This window comes from Manis javanica, chromosome 6 (assembly GCF_040802235.1).
Source record: "Manis javanica isolate MJ-LG chromosome 6, MJ_LKY, whole genome shotgun sequence".
Lineage (NCBI taxonomy): Eukaryota > Metazoa > Chordata > Mammalia > Pholidota > Manidae > Manis > Manis javanica.
In genome coordinates, this window is record NC_133161.1 from 38578280 (window position 1) to 38595018 (window position 16739).

Below are 16739 nucleotides of genomic sequence, written 5' to 3' on the forward strand. Positions count from 1 at the left end.
CACAAATATAAACATTTGCAAATTCAGAATAACTCAAGGTGCTCTAACATTCCAAATCCCATTGTTCAACCTGTCTCCCTTCTCCAGTACCACCCAGTACTTTTCCATTAGCTCACCCTAGCACTAAAACACTCTCTCTCCTATTGCAATAGTCTTGAAATAAGTCTTCTTTGCCTGTTTAACTTCAGTGCAATTTTTACTTTGACATGAAGTTTTAAACATTATTTCAGACCACGGATGATAGCCAGAAGTGTCAGAGAAGCCCTAACAGAGAAGAGAAGAGAGGACTGCTACAGTCCTTGGATCCCAGCTGAGATTTAGCTTCTCAAAAATGGAAAACACCTCCTAATTAACAAAAAAATCTAAGTGAAAGCACAAAGGTATAAATGACCACGCAAAGCTACAGAACAGTGAAAAAGAACCTGTTCTAAATCAGGGAGGTGTATCTGTACCCACTAGATGCCAGTAGCCCTCCCCTAGTTATGAAAAACAAAAATGTGTCCAGACATTGCCAAATGTCCATGGGGGGGAGGGGGGCAAAATCACCCTGTTTAAGAATGAATGGAATAGATTGAAATAAAGCTTTTATATGTACATAGGTACTGTGTTTCCTCCTATAGTTCTGATTCCCATATTGAACCCCACAAAGCCTATCAGTCTTTCAAATGATCTATTTTTGTAAGTCATATATAGTCCATGGCACACATAAATGTGAAGTAAAACAATTACTTAATTGAAATATATTAACCAGTTGGCACAGCTAAGAAAAAAGAGCTACCAGTTATTCTATTAATTCCTTCCTGTACTCATTAAATCAGATGACTGGATCATTTGAATATATTCACTAAGTTTGATTCTGCTGTTGGGCCTGAAGCGTCAGAAATACTTCCACACTTATCAGATAAGATGTGTGAATGTTTGTAGAATAAGTGAATTCACAGTTGTCAAAGTTCCTCAAATTTTTTTCATGGATATTTGTAACCACTTTTCCAAGTAACTTATTTTTACTTTTGCAATATTCAGGCTAACTTCTGATTGGGTGTAGAATTATTTTTTCCCTTAGGATGCTTTCCTTCAAATCAGATAGTCATCATGTTATAAAGGGCTTTCGAACAGTGATTTAACATTGCTTACTATCTTTGTTTACCAGGATGGTTTACAAAAAAATCTCAGTACCAAAAGGTTTTTCTCTGTTAGAATTTAATCTTCATGCCGTGAAAAGATGGTTTAAAGTTTACTTTTTATCAGATAAACACAACTTTTTATGTCTATAAAGTGGTTCTATATATTTTAACAAACTCATGCAAAATTCTGAATTTTTCAACATTTCAGTCAAATTAAGAATATAAAATCTCAAATATTAGTAGTAAAATTTTTGCTTTTCGAAAGACCCCTTTTGTTAAGTGTAGTTTGGAATAATGTTCCATTCAGAATAATAGTCTAATCTTTGTTGGGAATTAATGTCAATGTCGTTAAACTGGCTATACTGCTGACTGTGAGCAGGATCGCTAATTATTACAAAGAAGGGGCATGTAAATGCAAATAATGTAGAAATGATTAGGCCCCGTAGCAGAACTAAAATATTCCACCAAGAAATAAAACCACATCAGCAGCTCTTAGGTGTGGAGATTGGAGATTTTTGGCTACCACTACAGAAATATTTTGGAATTTGTTCATATGTAGTTCAAATGATACAATTCCAGGGCCAATAAAGCCCTTTCACTTAGGGAAATGATAAGCTTTTTATTTTTAATTTTTCCAGTGTTTTGAAATAAAAACTGTACTTCCCGCTGTTTGTATACAAATGGTTTGTTATATAGTTTTGGAATAGAACATTTAGAGCTACATGAGAAACATTTGGCAAAGAGTTGTGTGAGAGAACTGTACATTATTTTTCAGAGCAAATGAAAATTCATGTCTGATACACTGGCCCCTTAAGTCTTGATATACCCAAACTGGAACAGTTGTATTAGTCTTCTTCCATACAAGGGAAATGAGGTCTTCTTGAAAAAAATCACTTACAGACAGAATAGTCAATGTACATGTTCTGAAATGGTTGACCTTGAATCTTGTTCATTAAAATGATCATCAGTAATTTTGTATTTTTGATTATTGGGGATATTATATAAAATGGATAAAATGGAAGGGATATTTAATTATCAAAATTATGTTCCTTAACAATTCATGGAAGAAAAAATTTCGTATGTCAAAAAATGAAAAACCATTCAACCTCTAAATAATCGAAGAAAGGCAAATTAAAATTTCTCATCTATCAAAGTAGAAAACACTTCCAAAATCATGCTAAATGATGTGGAAAATGTGAAGAGATGGGCATTTTTTTTCCCTGCCACTGTAATAATCTATACAAACTTCCTGACCTAGGGACATTTTGCCAAATAGATTCTAAGAAAACAATCAGAGATTTAGGCAACTTTTTCTAAAGGTGATTGGGATTGCATTATTAGTTCCAGAATACTGAACTATATTTTAGTTTATTTTTTGATAGTATATTATTGAGTCATTAAAGTCATTCATTCGGTATGTTTAGTAACAAACAACAAAGTTATTGATATGAATTTAAGTGAAAAACCTTAATAAAGGCTTATGATTGCAAATTTTCAAAAGGAAAGTTAAAATTTTATAAACAACAGCAAAAATTTTCTCAGTGCTAGCAATGATAATATTTCTTAGTGAATATAAAAGGTGGTGTTTGATCCTTGTAGATGTTTTTTTCTAAAATTTAGAAAATTGATTAATTATTTTTAAAAGTGAAAGTAAACATTTGATAAGAAAACTTATTGTATGTTTAAGTGAAAGTCTACTTTGTGCCAAGAAAAGTTATTCGATTTCCAGGAGAGGTTTAAACCTGGGCTTACAGGAGCTCATTTCAAAGTCTTTGAAAGCTGGGCTCCAAAAAGAATAGTCTGCATTCTTTCCAAATATAAACAGACAAAAAACAATAACTGCCTGCTTGCATGGCCCAGTTTCTGTTTGTTTATTTGAATCTTTAGCGTGTACCTGGGGAGTTAGTATGGGGTCTCATTGCCTGTCGTATTTCCATATCTAACGTTGATGTACAGTTTTTATTTCTGCACAACACAGCTCACAGAAATAAGTAATTGAAAATAGAAGATGCATTCTTACATGTTACTCAGTTATTGGGAAAAACTGAGTTGCATGCCAAAAATTAGTGATTTTTCATGAAAAATTATTTTTAATGATTGAGCAACTAATAAACTATGCCTTTTCTCAGTGTTCTTCAACAAAGAATTGGCAACCAACTGAGATAATACAAAGGGTTGAACTGTCCAATCAGACTTACCAATATCACAAGTCTTGTCCATATCCAGTTTTCCTAATAATTTCAAGAATACTTCCCATACACAGGATGGGGTGGTCTTGAACCCCTGGAACAGCTCACTAAACTCCTTCTGGATCTGACATTCTCTGAAACAGATTAACATAGAAGGTTCATAAGGAGAGTTTATGGTCACTCTGCTCACACAAAAGTAGCCACTTTGTCATGGAACAGCTCCATTTTATACTCAGATATTGCATTTAGTTAATGTGACATTTTTCCAGAGAACTTGGCCATGTAAGTCCATGGATTGCCAGTTTGTCTGTCACAAGCAATCCTAGACAACCAGGAATATTCTGCTAAAAGCATCCCATGACTAAGAGCTATCTACCAAAGATACATGGTTAATTTGTATGTCACAAGGTCTGTTATTAGTATGTTCACAAAGAAATCAGACTAAGTTACCTGCTCTTTGCATTCCCAAGACCCATCCACCTACAATGGAAAGTGATGGACTGCAGACTTTGCTGCAAAAGTGAAAAAACCATCGGACATATCACATAATGGGAAAGACCAGTTGTTCCCTGACAAAAAAATCACTCAAATTATACTTCCTCTTTGAAAGTTTTACTTCTTTTTTCAGTTAAAGCAAACATGTTAATAGCATTCACTTTGCCACCACCTCATTTGTAAATGTACATTATAAAGATGCAACTTGAAAGTCCTACAGTTAATAATATTTACTGTTTTAAGGCAAATCCTAAATTAATGTTAATTTGGACTCAATTTAATTTAATTTTTTTTGCAATCAAAGAGTTCCAAAATTGTAATATAACTTTAAAAAGTGATTATCTTAATAAAGCTACTATGGGGCCTAATTATTGCAGTATCCTCATATTTAGAGATAAAATACACAAAGTTGTGAAAATCCCCTCACCAATCATAGTCCTAGGAGGTCTTAAAGCAAATAACAATTAGATTTGATCTCTTTGTTAGAACAGTATATAAAAATGATTAACTGGTTATGATAGGAAATACCTATGATCTGATCAAACTAAAAGATCTATATTTTATGTACCTTCATATTTGCCACCATCTGCCATACAATTTCTAAATGTTTGTGCACTCCATGATATACTTCATGAATTACAAGCCCTTAGGAAACAAGTGATGAGATAAGGAAGGACAAACTCTAACCTGACTGTTTGGTACTTTGGTTATAAAGGGCTCAACTGACATACATATTTTGAGTTATCTTTCTATAGTGTACTACTGCATTTTACCTAATTCTTGGAAATGCATCATAGTAATTTTAAAGATAGATAAGATAACACTTTTTTTTTTTGTAAAATGGAGAAAAGAGATTATGAAAGGGAAGATAGAAAAAGAGAATGGCCAAGACATCTCTATCGTGAGTATTCTTTAGGTAGAGCAGTTTTAGGAAAGAACACATACAAAAGTTGGTGGTTACTCTGTGATACGACTTACAAAACTGCAATGACCCAGTTTGATGACCACTATGTTAAAGAATTAGAATAACTGACTGAACATTTTTAAATATATCTGACTAGATAATTCATAACTATTAGCACCTAAAAAATATTTCAGTTGTTCAGCAGAGCTCTGAGGGAGTTCTGATCTGCCTTTGACTACCTACAATGTGGGGAAGAAGGACCAGAGTGAGGAAAAGTACCAGAAATGAAGATGTATGACTTGATTACAAATTTACAGTATTTTGGGATTTTTTTTAGGTAATTAAAGCTAGTTGAGACTTTGAATTTTTTTTACTAAAAAGAATGAAGTTAAATCTTGGAGCTCAATGTCAGTGTCTGGTATCATACAACATAAAAGTGCCAATGTTGGAACTTTTGATTACTGTCCAATGTTTAATTAAATAATATCCATAGAAATGTACAATGTCTATTTATATGATCTATGTTCCATTTCTAGATATTATGGTATCTTTTCTTTTTGACAAAGACTATTTGGTAGTCTTTCAATTAAGATTTTGTCTAGTTCCCTTTCTCTCTCAAAAAGAGCTTGTATTATTGGATGCATAAAAATAGTTAACATGCAACATTTCCTACTTTGTGGTATTGATATTAGGCCCAGATTAAAGTATGTATTCTGGTACCTTTAATTTGAGAACTGATTACATATTAAATTAAGCAATCTAGATTGTTGTCCACTTTATTCAATTTAAAATGTTACAACAAAAAAGTTTAAAAATTGTCTAAAGAAGACAAATTCCCACTTTTCTATGCCACCAGTCATTATTCTGTTTCATATAAAACTTTGGGGAAAAAGTTTGCTTCTGCAATTTTGAACAATTCTGCTATTTTCTTTACCAATAAGAAGGAAGGATTTTTTATTCTTAATCATACACTGAAAGGAACTGACTTCTGCTGTTATCAGATTAATCTTACAATAGTTATTTCCTTGAGCAGCCATCAAATGCATAATATTAGCATAAACCCATAACTTTGCTTTTCACTTTGGCCAGTATTAAGATTATGTGCCATCTGATTCACAGGCAGGTTTACAAGCATCCATCAAGTTTAAATATATTTTAGACTCTAAAAATAAATGGCTCATCAGCTTTTTATTAACTCTTATGTCATGTATATTCAGATATATAGACACATGGTCAAAACAAACATTGCTTAATCTTACGGGAGTATGCAGGATTTAAATGGAATTTGTGTAAGATGTGCAACCATTTAGAAACTGGCAATAGTAGTAAAACACACAGTCTTGAAAAGAAAAGAAAAATATGATCGGGGATAAGAATTTAAATATCCATGTGTTTTGCAGATAAAAAGCTGATATATGATTGAATTTGAGGCTAAACTAAGTTATGATAGGAATGGACCTATATATATTTGTCCTTTATAGATAATAAATAGAGGTAGAAACACATGTAAGAGAATTGTTCTGAAATGTGAGTGTCCTTTCACATTTTCACTTCAATAATAATAGATGATGGTAACTTCCATTCTCAAATAACATCATTGCTATTAGTTACCCTAAGTATAATGAGAATCTTTGTAAAAAGATGCTCATTTAAAAAATAGTAATATTTTAAGAAAGTTGGAAGATATATCACATAGTCAGGACATCTGCTTGATTTAAACTATGCCATCTTTTTTCTTCATCTCAGACGGCAAAGGAGAATATATGAAGGAATTAATTCATTTGTTAACCTAATATATATCTGGTGTCCACCAGGCATTCTTCTAGATCCTGGACATGGACTGAGTTCAAAATAGACAAGATTCACAGCATTTGGTATTTATAATCCACTAGACAAGAGAGATAATAAATATGTAATTAAATAGATAATTACATTTCAAGTAATGTAAAGTGCTATAAAGACAAAAAAAAAGCCTATAGAAAGGAGAATAAAAAGAGGTGCGATGTTAATAAGTTAGTCAAGGAAGGTCCCTCCAAGAAGTGGCCTTGGAGCAGAGATCTAAAAGCTGTGCTACAGAAAGTCATGCTACTACCCAGGAAGTCTTTCAGAAGAAAACAGCATAATTCCTGTGAGGAGAAGCATGTCTGAGGAGTGGAAAGGAAGTCAATATAATGAGGCACACAGAAATAAAGAGAAAAAGGGAAGGAAATTAGGTCAGAGCAATAGCCAAGGGTAAGATTTGTAGAGTATTACAAACCACAGGAAGGACCTTAAATTTACAAAGAGATCCTAAGAAAATCTCAATTTCAAACATTTAAGGTAATCCCCAAATAAAAAAATTAGCAAAATAAAGGGCAATATATATGTATTTAAATAATTTTCCCTTAATGATCTACTCATTCATATGATGAATAGATTTTACAGATTTTAGGATCAGATCCACAGCTATTTAATAAGTGCAGATATAAGATGTACAAATAGGATAGCCCACTGTTTCTTATAATGAAATAAAAGATTTAAAGAAAGGTCAAATCAAAAACGAATTTCATGGTGACAGAAAAAAGGATGGCTGTGTAGGAAGGCAAGGCAACAACTCCTCTCAAAATGACATAGAACACCAGAACACAGCAAATACAGTCAGGCCTGAAATCCACCTAGAGACTGTGGAGCTGACCACCTACATCTGAGAAAGAAGAAACGACCGTACAGAAAAGAAAAAGTGGCAAAGCTGCCATCTGGCAGGATCAAGCCCTCCCCAACCTCAGCCCAAAGGCAAGAGAAGTGTAACAGAGTGGGTAGAGAGTGGGAGCCCAGGACCCCGAGCACCCAGCCCTAGAGATCTGCTCTGGCAACATGAGCCCACACTGCACATTGCCCAGGTGAATGGAGGACTGGGCAACAGAGAGGGGCAGAACACCTGGGGAGGCTGGGCTCCCACCGCTTGTGGAGAACAGGCATGCTCTACAGCCATGAGAAAGAAAGCAGAACAGGCAGTTTGAAGGACTTCCCAGCAGTGAGAGGGGCTCCAGAGGGGCAAGGATTACACAGGACTCTGTTTAGAGGAAAGGTCGGGTGGACAATTCCTCCCCAGCATGCCCTCAGCCCAGGAGGTTGGGAGCCCCCAGGAGATCCACTCTATTCACTCACTGGCAGCACAGCCCAGAGTCTTCTCGCAGTGATGTGCTGGCCTGCTGGCAGGCAGCAAAATTGAACTTTACACCCAGGGAGGCAGGAGGGGAAACTCCCAGTCTGCTCAACCCTATTTTGGGCCAGCTGGGAGCTGCATGCCAGAACCAGCCCTGGGAGCTTTTCCATCCCGGCAAGTGACAATCCTGTTCCCCAGGAAACTCACCATTGCAGCAGGCCTGATGGGGCAGCGCCGGCCCAGCAGCCAGCACGCATACGCAGCCCACACAGTGTGATCTTTCCTCTGGCAGCTACTGGTCCCACTTGCCAGCACCCCACCATGGCAGCAGGCCCGGACAAAAGCTCCAGACATTAGTGAGCCTGCTCCCATGATCAGTTGACACATGGAGGCTTAACAACATGCTCCTAAATAATCAATTTCTCAATGACCAAACAAAAAACAGAGATCAAACAATATATGTAGACAAATGAAAACAATAACTCAACACAGCAAACTCTGTGGGACGCAACAAAGGCCATGCTAAGCAGGAAGTATACTGCAATACAGGCTTACCTCAAGAAAGAAGAACAATCCCAAATGAATAGTCTAAACTCACAATTAATGAAACTAGAAAAAGAAGAACAAATGAGGCCCAAGGTCAGTAGAAGAGGGACATAGTAACGATCAGAGCAGAAATAAATAAAATTGAGAAGAATAAAACAATAGAAAGAATCAATGAAACCAGGAGCTGGTTCTTTGAAACCAAATAGAAAAACCCCAAGCCAGACTTATCAAGGGAAAGAGGAACTCTACATACATAAATGTGGAAGGAAAAATCACTACATATACCACAGAAATACAAGAAATTCTTAAGGAATACTATGAAAAATTATTTGCTGACAAATTGGATAACCTTGAAGAAATGAACAGCTTTCTAGAAAAACTCAACCTTCCAAGACTGACCCAGGTCGAAACAGAAAATATGAACAGATCAATTACCAGCAATGTAATTGGATCAGTAATCAAAAAACTACCTAAGAACAAAATCCTGGGGCCAGATGGCTTCACCACTGAATTTTATCAAACATTTACTGAAGACCTAATATCCATCCTCCTTAAAGTTTTTCAAAAAGTACAAGAGAGGGAATACTTCTGAACTCATTCTATGAGGCCAGCATTACTCTAATAACAAAACCAGGCAGACACCAGAAAAAAAAGAAAATTTCAGCCCAATATCCCTGATGAACATAGATGCAAAAATACTCAAAATATTAGCAAACTGAATTCAAAAGTACATCAAAAAGATCATCCATCATGATGAAGTAGGATTTATTCCAGGGATGCAAGAATGGTATAATATTAAAAAATCCATCAACATTCATACACGTCAACAAAAAGGACAAAAAACATCCATCAACATTCATACACATCAACAAAAAGATGCTGAAAAAGCATTTGATAGAATTCAACATCCATTATGATAAAAACTCTCAACAAAATGGGTATAGAGGTCAAATACATCAATATAATAAAGGCCACATATGACAAGCCCACAGCCAACATCATACCTTACAGAAAAAAGCTGAAAGCTTTTCATTTAAGATTGGAAACAAGACAGGGATGCCCACTCTCCCCACTTCCATTCAGCATAGTTCTGGAGGCCCCAGCTATGGAAATCAGACAACACAAAGAAGTAAAATGCAACCAGATTGGTAAGGAAGAAGTTAAACTTTAGCAGATGACATGATATTGTACATAAAAAATCCTAAAGAATCCACCCCAAAACTACTAGAATTAGTAACAGAATTCAGCAAAGTTGCAGGATACAAAATTGATAAACAGAAATCTGTTGCATTCCTATATACTAACAATGAACTAGCAGAAAGAGAAAGTAGGTAAACAATTCCATTTAAAATTGTATCAAAGGAATAAAGTATCTAGGAATAAACCTAACCAAGGAGGTGAAAGAACTATACCCTGAAAACTACAAGACACTCATGAGAGAAATGAAAGAAACCAATACATGGAAATACATCCCATGCTCATGGATAGGAAGAATTAATATTGTCAAAATGGTCATCCTGCCTAAAAATTCAATGCAATCCCTATCAACATACCAACAGCATTCTTCAACAAACTAGAACATATTATTCTAAAATTCATATGGATCCACACAAGACCCTGTACAGCCAAAGCAGACCTGAGAAGGAAGAATAAAGCATGGGGGATTATGCTCTCTGACTTTAGGCACTACTACAAAACCACAGTATCCAAGACAATTTGGTACTGGCACAAGAACAGACCCAAAGATCAATGGAACAGAATAGAGAGCCCAGATATAAACTCACACATATATGGCCAATTAATATATGATAAAGGATCCATGGATATACAATGGGGAAATGACAGCCACTTCAACAACTGGTGTTGGCAAAACTGGACAGCTACATGTAAGAGAATGAAACTGGATTACTGTGTAACTCCATATAAAAAAGTAAACTCAAAACTGACCAAAGACCTGAATGTAACTCGTGAAACTATAAAACAGAAGAAATATAGGCAAAAATCTCTTGAATATAAATATGAGCAACTTTTTCCAGAACACATCTCCTCAGGAAGGAAAACAAAAGCAAAAATGAATAAATGGGACTACGTCAAACTCAAAAGATTCTGTACAGCAAAGGATACCATCAGCAGAACAAAAAGGCATCCTACAGTATGGGAGAATATAATCATAAATGACATATCTGATGAGGGGTTAACATCCAAAATATATAAAGAACTCACACTCCTCAACACCTAAAAAGCAAATAGCCTGATTACAAAATGGGCAGAGTATATTAACAGACACTTCTCCAAAGAAGAAATTCAGATGGCCAACAGGCACATGAAAAGATGCTCCCCATCACTAATTATCAGGGAAATGCAAATTAAAACCACAATGAGATATCATTCAAACCAGTTAGGATGGCCAACATCTAAAAGACAAGCAACAACAAATGCTGATGAGGATGTGGAGAAAGGGAAACTCTCCTACACTGTTGGTGGGAATGTAAATAGTTCAACCATTGTGGAAAACAATATGGAAGTTTCTCAAAAAACTAAAAATAGAAATACCATTTGACCCAGGAATTTCACTCTTAGGAATTATCTGAAGAAAACAAGACCACAGATTCAAAAAGACATATGCACACCCCTATGTTTATTGTAGTACTTTTTACAATAGCCAAGAAATGGAAACATCCTAATTATCCATCAGTAGATGAATGGATAAAGAAGATGTGGTACCTATACACAATGGAATATTATTCAGCCATAAGAAGAAAACAAATCCTACCATTTGCAACAACATGGATGGAGCTAGAGGGTACTATGTTTAGTGAAATAAGCCAGGCAGAGAAAGACAAGTAACAAATTATTTCACTCATCCGTAGTGTATAACAACAAAGCAAAACTGAAGGAACAAAATAGCTGCAAACTCACAGACTCCAAGAATTAGTGGTTACCAAAAGAATGGTGTTGGGAAAGATGGATTGGGAGTGAGGAAGAAGGGGTTGAGGTGTAGTATAATTAGCAATCATACAGTAAGTAGTTCACAGGGAAGGCAGTACAACATGGAGAAGACAAGAAATGACTCTATAGCATCTTACCATGCTGACAGTGACTGCAATGGGGAGGGTGAGGACTTGATAATACGGGTGAATACTGAAACGACAATGTTGTTCTTGTGAAACCTTCATAAGATTGCATATATCAATTATACTTTAATTAAAAATAATTTGACAAAAATGGATACAATTTTACAAAGACAAATCAGGTGTTTTAAACTGACTCAAACAGAAAACTAAACACTACTGGCAGAATCTAGGCTAACAAGTGAAGTAGAAGATAACTTTCACAAGGAGCAGTAAGAATTCTTAAACACTTGCCCAATCTGAAAATTACCATGAAGTTTAGGGAGAGTAATCACATAGAATTAGGTATGTGTAAATGCAATCCATGACCAGTAAAGAAATGACAACTTATTGTGTGGAGTGAATTGTTGTTTTTGAAAGTGTCAAAATTTCTGAAGTAATGAATACTCAAAAATAAATACTCTGGAAACAATAAAAATGTAAATTTAATGTAAAATTAATGGAGAGTTAGAAGTCATTGAATGGAATACCAGAATGCAAGTGATAAATAGTAAATCTATTGCCCCTAAAGCTACCATCACTGAAATTATTCCAGTACATTAAAAGTGAAAGAACAATTAACATCAATATTGTATTTTGTTTCTAGAATACCAAATTTAACTGTTATTTGTATAGCAAGTCCAACTACAACCTATATAAATTACTTAAAACAGTGACTTTCCTTTCTACACCTTGAAAAACTGTAACAGAAACACACTGATAACCCAACCCCTAGCTACAGATTTGGATTCCAAAATGTCATGTTCAGGAACATCTGAAGGATTCATAAACTTGATTGCTGGCTGGCTGTAGGATGTTACCATTATAGGACTATTTGTCACCAATTAGCCCAGATGACATAATATTACTTACCCAATAACATTTTAGAACATACTTTGTATAAATACTATTCTAGACTACAAACTCTACCTACAATTTATTCACAATGTACTTTCTGTCAGAAAATTGCTTTAGAAACCAAGAAATTTATGGTCAATTTAATTGCCCAACTATGGTCATTACTTTTTCTCATGTATAGCATGGATGGAAGTTCCTTATTTTCTACATTCCATTTTTATCTCACCTTGTAGCTTTTATCCATTTTGTTTAGTCTATTGAACACCTAAATCTTCTAGAAGATAACTTTAAAAAATAAGTAATAATTTAAGAAACCTAATGTGTGCTAATGCACTTTCCTAAATATATTGCCCATGCCCAGGATTCTTACTAAATCCTCACAGCTACAGTGTGAGTTATAGTGCTATCATTGTCTCCATTTAATAGATGAGAAAACCAGGATTGAGGATAAATAACTTGCTCATGGTCAGAAAAATCAATGAGTGTATGGTACCAGGATATAAACCCACATGCTCTGAACTCCAGAGCCCAAGCTTCTAATTGCCATTCTAAGCTGCCTGTCAAGAAAAGAGACTAGGTGGCAAGGCTGGTGAATGTTTGAATTGCCACCATGCTAGTGCAGAGGTTACTCTCAGGAGGCACATACAATTTATTTGGGCAATGAACTAATTGCTTTGATGATGAATTAGCTAAGTCCTAAACTCATTACAAAACAATTATTTTAAATTAATGGATTATAAAAATAAAACTGAGGGTTGTCATAGAAAACTGCATGCATTTTATTTGGGTGAAAGATATCAGAGATTTATTTCTTTACATGAAGATTAATAAATGAAGATTAAGTGATTATTAGAATAATAAGATTATGAGCGAAGATTAGGTTTGAATTTTTCATTGTTTAGGTGGTTTGTCTCCTAAAAAATACTTGAGCCCTGAGCTATTAGAGACAACGGTTTCTTAGTGATTACCAGTGTTCCCTTTATAATCCATCCACGATTAGGGTTAATACATTTCCTGGCTTTGAAAAATCTCTCTAAAAGCATTCTATAGAAAATATGAAAGAACATCTTCACAAAATTAGTATCATTGAAGAATTCAAAACAGAGGTAATAACATGTTTAATGTTTAACTTAGTTTCAATTAAAGTACCGCTTTCTCACAGCAGGGCTCTATTAAGACAGAGCTCTTACATTTCAGTCCATTCACTCTAGCATATAACGTTCAGTCTATTTTATTTAAACATGAGTTGTGCAGTGGTTTTGAAGAATGTTGAGTGTGAAGAACTACTTTACTATTAATTCTTAACCCATAGACTGTAATACTTATTTAAGAAACAATGAAGAGTATCACAGGACTAGAAGCCTGTGCTGATAGACACCATTGAGACAGATTCATTCCTTCCATATATAATCATGTTGTTTATTTCAAAGCAAAAACCAAGTGATTTATTGAGAGGTAATAATTATCATTACAATACAAAATTATGTAGAATAATTTATGTTTTTATTATATCATTATAATTTTGAGTTTTTAAATCTCATGAAAATCAACCAGTTTTAACATTCCCATTGTTCCACATAAAATATATTAATGAATGCTACCACTTACTTCAATGAAATAAAAATTATAGCACTAAAAATCATAAGCAGGGCAGTAAAAGAATGCACTGAAAAGAAGGTTCAACTACAAATGTGAATGTGGAATTTTAAGAAAATTAAAGCATACTGACCTTAAATTGTCAAATGCAAGAATGTTTTGGATTTCATAAAAACTACTACCCTAATGTGTAGACAACTTCTCTGAGTGAGATAAAACCAACTGCTGCACCAACATGCTCAGAAAGAGTGAATAAAATTGCCAGATTATAAAGCACTGGGGTAGGATTCATATATATCAAAAGATAATGGGACTGCTTTGTAAAAACAAGAATGTTCATTTACTCATTTTATAGGAGACATTTCATCATGTTATATGCATTCTCTTCCTATAGATCGATCTATAAAGGAAATCAAACCATAAACTGGAGGTTCATTGGTGATCCTTGAATCACAAATAAGGAGCTGTAAGAAACAACCTTTAAAGGTTTTGGTCTATGACAATCTGATATGTACATTTTACAAGGAGGATTCTCCTGTTTAGGAGATGGGCAGTTGAGAACTATTGTCAGCTAAGGCATCCTCTCTTGGCTATTACTACTAGAGTATGCCACTGCAAAGTTTAAGAGATTCATATTATCACTCTCTTTCTGTTTAACAGACTTTCCACTAACTATCTAATGAGTAATATCAGGTATGTTTGTCTCATCACCCAATAAGTGTTTTTTTCTCCTTTTTTTCTGTATCTCTTATACCTACAACTTGAATTGAAAGTATATCATCATTGACTTTAAAACACACCTTGAGGAAACTCTTATCTTTCTGATTACCATAATTATCTGAAAATGGGCACATTTCTAATATTGCACCATGCAGAATCATTTCCTGTACTTGCATGCCTAAAAGTTTCTGCTTGTACTTATAAGGACATAAGCATTATGGGAGAGAGAGGGATACAGGATTTTTAGGATTCACTTACATCAAAAGTTCTCACATACCCTGGATACTTAAAAATTATTTCTGGATACTCCCATCCTCTTCTTTGAAATCTTAATAGCTGAGGAAAAAATTACATAGGAAGCTATCTCTCTGCCTAGCCACCAACACCCAGGGAAGGAGTAGGGATATTTATCACTCTCTAGTAGAATGATTGTTATATCTAGCATTCTTCCTTTGAATAAGTAGCATCAATGTAATAGAATCATATTAGGTTGGTGGTTAGATTATCCAGAAAGAGGTATTCTCTATCTTTGTCAATGGTTAATTGTATAACCTTGGGTATATTACTTAATTTCATTTGCAAATGGGGTTACACAGTTATCAGACGTTCTTGATGTCATGTTTGTGACATTGAGTCAATCCTATTAGTAGTTATGGCTCATTAACACAATGATTTTTGAAAGGGTGGGTAGAACACAAACCAAAAAAGGAAGAAATATACTAGATTCTCTAAGCAGAAAGAAGGAGAAAGCACATATATTTTTGATAAACCATTAATTAAGGAAGACTGGAATAAACTTCCAACCTTTCTTAAATGATAACAGTTGCTGGAACTCTCTTAGGTCACAGAATTCATGATGTCTTTTATATCTGAGAGCTAAGGAAAAATACATGCAAGTGTATATCAAGAATCATTATGAGATAGTTTGTGGTGAGCATTGGTATCTCCTTTTTTTTCTTTTTGCCTATATTACACATCTGCTGAAAAATTGCTGAATACAGAAGAGATTGTCTAATGTGGGATCATGACTTCTTATAAAGCTTATGGGTTAAAATAAGTGTGGGATATAAAACAATCTATGTGTAATGATTTGACATCAAATTTAATTTGGGTTAAATGCCACTGAAAAGATTAATTCTTTCCTTAAGGTGTTCCCATTCTTTTGACAAATGGCTGAATTAATATACATAAATAATTCCTTGGGAAATAAATAGATTTAGTTATGTCTCTGGCCATAAAGAATTAGAACATCTTTCTTTTTATATTTATGATTGACTTCAAACAGGGAGAATCACATATGAAGCAATGGGGGTTCAAATCTCAGAGCAAATATTTTCCAATTTTGTTACAGTAAAAGTAATTACCCTCTCTGACCTTGGTTTAAGCATCAGTAAAATATGGAAAATTAACAAATACAAAAGGAAGTTTTATACTTCCTAAATTGTAATATTCTTAATGTACGTAAAGTAATGTCTGTCAACAGGCAACTAAAAGAGGGAGTAATTCTTCTTCTTCCTCCTCCTCCTCTCTGTCTTTTCTTCTTCCTCCTTCCTATTCCTCTTTCTCCTCTATTTTAGTATTAAAATCTAATATATAGTAAATTGAGAGTTTGGGAGGGAGGAAGAAATTGGTCAAATTCTTATTCACACCAGAACATCTCTATACATGTGTCAGTTTGATAGGAAATAGTGGATCTACTTCAACGGAGTAGTCCCATGTGGATAAAGAAAAAGTGAATAATGAAAAGTATATTGCATCTTTGACCTGCATATATGAAAATATCATCTTTCTTCTCAAATTAGCTCCTCTTTCTGACTGCCCACTTTTTGGTAACAACATAAAAATCTTTCTTTAACTCAGGATTAAAGCCTTAGTTTTAAATGTTTTTTTTTCTTTTCTTCAGCACACCCAATCACATGCAAGCCAGCAATAATTAATGTGAATTACAACTATTCTCTTTCAGATTCCATAGACGCTATTCAATTTCTAGCTCTCATTTTCTCTCACCTGGACTTTTACAACAGCTTCCTAAATAAGTTTTGCTTTTATAGG

General features: G+C 34.4%; 1 long non-coding RNA gene across 2 annotated transcripts in view; it reads right to left on the minus strand.

The window, feature by feature from the left end:
- LOC118966949 (uncharacterized) overlaps positions 1–16739 on the minus strand; it is a 92666-nt gene that overhangs the window by 55104 nt on the left and 20823 nt on the right. The window contains exons 3-4 of one of the 2 annotated variants that reach the window (XR_012132189.1): positions 11490–11544; positions 3323–3447 (exon numbers count right to left, since the gene is read on the minus strand). This is a non-coding gene — a long non-coding RNA (uncharacterized lncRNA). The remainder of the gene's footprint in view (positions 1–3322; positions 3448–11489; positions 11545–16739) is intronic. The other variant, XR_005053706.2, reaches the window with a different exon arrangement.